Here is a 4,262-nt window from a genome sequence, read left to right as displayed (position 1 = left end):
AAAAGGTACACAGAGAGAAGTCTTGAAAGAGCACCTTGCATCAGGGCATAAGCCAATTAAAACCTCGAGAGAAGTAGCACACAATAAAACTGTTCCAGGATTCATTTTGCACTTCTCACTCAACAATGGCACCTTCTACTGCAGTAAGCAATTCCTATCCTTTCTTTTTTCTATCAGAATTCAGTTCTCTTGGCCATTTGTATTCAAGAAATCCAGGGTGACTGCCTCCCACCTCCAATAAGAAGTGCTGTCATCAAGAAACGCCAGTGGAAAAAATAGGTACAGAAATCCTTCTTCATTTCCAAGCAGAAAGTAAACAAAGCCCCAGAGAAATATCAACAGCAATGGCCACCTACTTAATGGCATCCATCCAATTAAGATTTATTTGATATCATCTGAAATTAGCAGCTTTTGTATAAAATGATAACATTTCTTTAGTTCCGGGGCTAAAATGTTTCTCTCAAATTTTATGTCTATCCAGCACTGTCTGGACTGTTACTATTCTGTTTATAGAGAACTGACAGATCAGAGCAGTCATTATCAAGTTCATTTCATAGCCACCCAAAACCAGCACTTTAAATCTCAATGCAAGCAGATTTCCTTATTTCCTGTCAGATTACAAATATTACTAGAGTCTGTAATTTGCTTTGGGCCAGTTTATTGAAAAACTACCACACCGTACAGGACTGATGCTATCCATTTACCTCTAAACAAGGCTGATAGGCTCTCGTGTTAAATCTTATCCTCAGTTATGCATTGTGCTGTAGCAGTGGAACAGGGAGTTTGATTTTATTGCAGTTATTGCAAGACAAAAGTAGCAGCAGCTGCCTCCAAAGAGGCAGAAAAGCCAAAGGAGGTCATCCAAACACCTTATAGCAGGCTTGTCACTGAGGCAGAAAGCTATAGTCACACTTCGTGTTTAAGTAAACCATAGAAACTTGATTAAACACTTATTCATTCACCCAGAGTACCATACTAGATTGTTTATAACCATCACTAACACATTCTGTGGATATGCTCGTAATTATGTACACACTGCTATTTGTTCAGTATGTTTGTAACTCGTATTAACCACCAACTAATTCTTTTAAAACTCATTTAGAAGTGGAACTTTAATGTTAAAGTGTGAGTGAAATATGACTGGGCATGCAGACCAGCCCCAGGCTAATCTATGGCTGGCAGACTACAGTAATATCAAATGTCAGCCTTTCAGCAGCTACTTTGATATTTCATTTTGGGGAAGTGTCCATAAAACATGTAAATACTTGTGTGTAAGTTACAAATCTCTTCACACATACTTTCTGTCCTAGACTTTGACTTCTAAGGAGAGTCCAACAGATGCTTGCTCTTGCATCTGACTTAGTGCTTTCTTTCTTTCTTTCTTTCGTTCTTTCGTTCGTTCGTTCGTTCGTTAGTTCTTTCTTTCTTTCTTTCTTCCTTTGGTGTTCATTGCTGACTCCTGCATAGTGCAGCCTGGCTGTCAAATCTGAAATGCTGGCATGTAAGAATGCCATCTGTAGTTTACTCATTAAAAAAATGAGCTTTCCAATGCTTATCCCAACTGAGATTTCCCTGATGCCTTATCCCTACCTACCTCACAGATTCTATCTCCTCGGTCTCTATGTTGATCTTTCTCAGTCATTCCCATGAATTTCTGCAACAATTTTCTTTGTAACTTCTGTCACTGACAACTCTGTCCTGTCTTGCTTTTTGGATCTTTGCAAACCTCCTGAGAAACATACACTTTCAGGATTCTTTTTTCTTCGACATAACATTTGTATATGCACTTCATAACATCATCACCATTGCTATACTCTGTACCTGTCTTGCGACAACACTGTAAGACATTCCTGGCCTGTTTGTATGAAAGACAAAGCTAAAGTTCTACTGAATTTATAACCAGTCAGTTTCCTTCACTTCACTTTTTCCATGCTGCCTTACTTTATTTAGTCACAGCCAGCCATAAAACATGCGGTAGTGTAAAGGTGATGATATAAACTGTTTTACACTATGTTGCATGCCATAAAAAGTGATAACAAGGTTTATGAGGGATAAAAAGCATGCATACACTACTTACTGACCAAGTGTTTGTTAAAATCTTTCTTACTTGACATCTGACCGCAGGGAGTTTGGGTTGCTTTTACCTCAGTCCACAAAATTATCCCTATATCTGATACTTATTTACAAAATAGCAGCACAGCAAGACTATCTTCTGAAATTTTTGCTCCTGCTGCTTTTAGTAAGGCTGACGGTAGCTGCAGCAGTTCTCAAGCTGCCTGCCAGAAGACTCAAAATAAACAAACAAAAAACTCAAATCAAACATATGGCCATGGTGGAAAAGAGAAGTGAAAGATACTGATGACCTCCCCTCTGTTATACAAGTAATAGAAATTTCTTGCTCACATTGTCAATTTTTCAGGATCCTAAGAAGATCCTAAAGGTCATACACGTCTGTAATAAAGCTTATTTTGAGCTGCATACTGGCAGAACTGGTCTAGTTCTTTGCATGGACAAAGTGTTTCTTAGTACTCTTCCTCTAACAAAAAGGTGGTCAACAATTATCAACTGACCAGCTAAGAAAATAAATGTGGAAGAATTGTGCGGTCATGACAGCTTACAAGGAGCCAGAGAAGTGCATGAAGGGACTCTTAATAGCATGTTTTACCAGTGCAACCCTGCGCAGAATGGAGCCCACACAACCAGCTACAAGATGCTCAGCCAGGCTATGCAGAAGACAGCACTTCTGAAGGACGTGAACCCAGCTCTGCAGCGTCTGGCAGGAGCACTGTCCCAGAAGTGTCTACATCCCATCTGTGAAGTGGAGAAGCAGCATGTTGTCCTGAGCAGCTGTCATGAGCAGCCCAGAGCAGGGCAAGAACCAAACCTTCTTCCAAGCTTACACTTACCCTTTAACCTCACTCAGCAAGCCCTTTCTCATCCTCCAAAATTTTGGTACCTTCCAGACAACACCAGAACGTCATCTGCAAATATTTGAGCCAGTCTCTCTGGAGATTTAAAATAGAAGGCTGACACACATGTATCCTCCTCAGGTGTACAACACTTCATTTCTGATTGCAAAGTGCCATTGCAGAGAATACTCAGGAATATGAGCCAGTCAGATTGTTAAAATATTACAAGATTCTTCAAAGATTTGTTGCGAATTTTAATCTCTTCTCTTCCTCCCCAAACTCCTTCTAGCAAGCACATACTTGATGCCTTGGGTTTTTATGCAGTCTTGCTTGTAGTTACAAACCCTGTGCCTCACGAGTAATTTGTTTAATATAATTCGAGTGTAAACATTAAATGTTCTATGACTAGTCAGCAATGTTTCAACAGGGTTTTAGTATGTTTTGGTTTAGTTTAGTATGTTTTGGTTTAGTTTGGTTTTAGTATGTTTTGGTTTTTAACAGGGTTTAGTAGTGTGCTTTGTACAAACTGTCTGATTTTAATGTGTTTATAACATGAAAGTGCAGCTCTTGTCTATTTCTGTCTTAAATGAAAGAAAATTATGTACGTTTTTAATATATTTTCTTTCTGTGATATATTACGACTTTTTTTTTCAGTTTAAACATCATTCAGTGAAGAATACATTGAAAAGGTAGAGTTGAGACTGAGCAATGAGCAGCACAAGGTTGGTTGTTTTTTATGACTGTGTTGAGGATGATACAGGAACAAGGCTAGCATAGCATCGCCAGTTTCATGCTGGCAGAAGATTGCATGTGCAATTCTGCATTTTGTCAGTAAAAACATGAGCTTAAAGCATCTACCCCCCAAAAAAATTGTTAGCATATTACCAGAACCAGTCGGTTGTACAGAGCCTGCTTGAATGCTGCCTTACTTACAACAGCACAAACACTCCCCTAGCAAGAAAATCACGGGGCAGTGTAGGAAGGCTTTACCATTCGACAGCACATCAAAGGCACCCCGCTCAGAAATTTAGTGCGTTTATTCCCCTTCAGCTCCCACGCTGCACCAAAACAGGTAAACGACAAACTTTTCGCACACCCAAAGAGATTGCTGCTCTCCGCGGGAGAACCGCGCGGCACCTCCCAGTGTCTGTACGGCACAGCCGTTATCAGGGACACCCGTTTAGTGCCCTCGGGGCACAGCCAGCCTTGGGGCAGGGACCTTCGGGGCCAGGGAGCTCCGAAGCCGCCCGGCGAGGAGGCGGAGGCCGGGGAGGTGCCGTGGGCCGGCCGGGCGCGGTCTCCACCCGCCCTCGGCTTCTTCAGCCCCGCGGCGGCTTGGCGGCGGCGGCAGCC

This window comes from Aythya fuligula, chromosome 3, assembly GCF_009819795.1.
Source record: "Aythya fuligula isolate bAytFul2 chromosome 3, bAytFul2.pri, whole genome shotgun sequence".
Lineage (NCBI taxonomy): Eukaryota > Metazoa > Chordata > Aves > Anseriformes > Anatidae > Aythya > Aythya fuligula.
Note: the sequence above shows the minus strand (reverse complement) of the source record.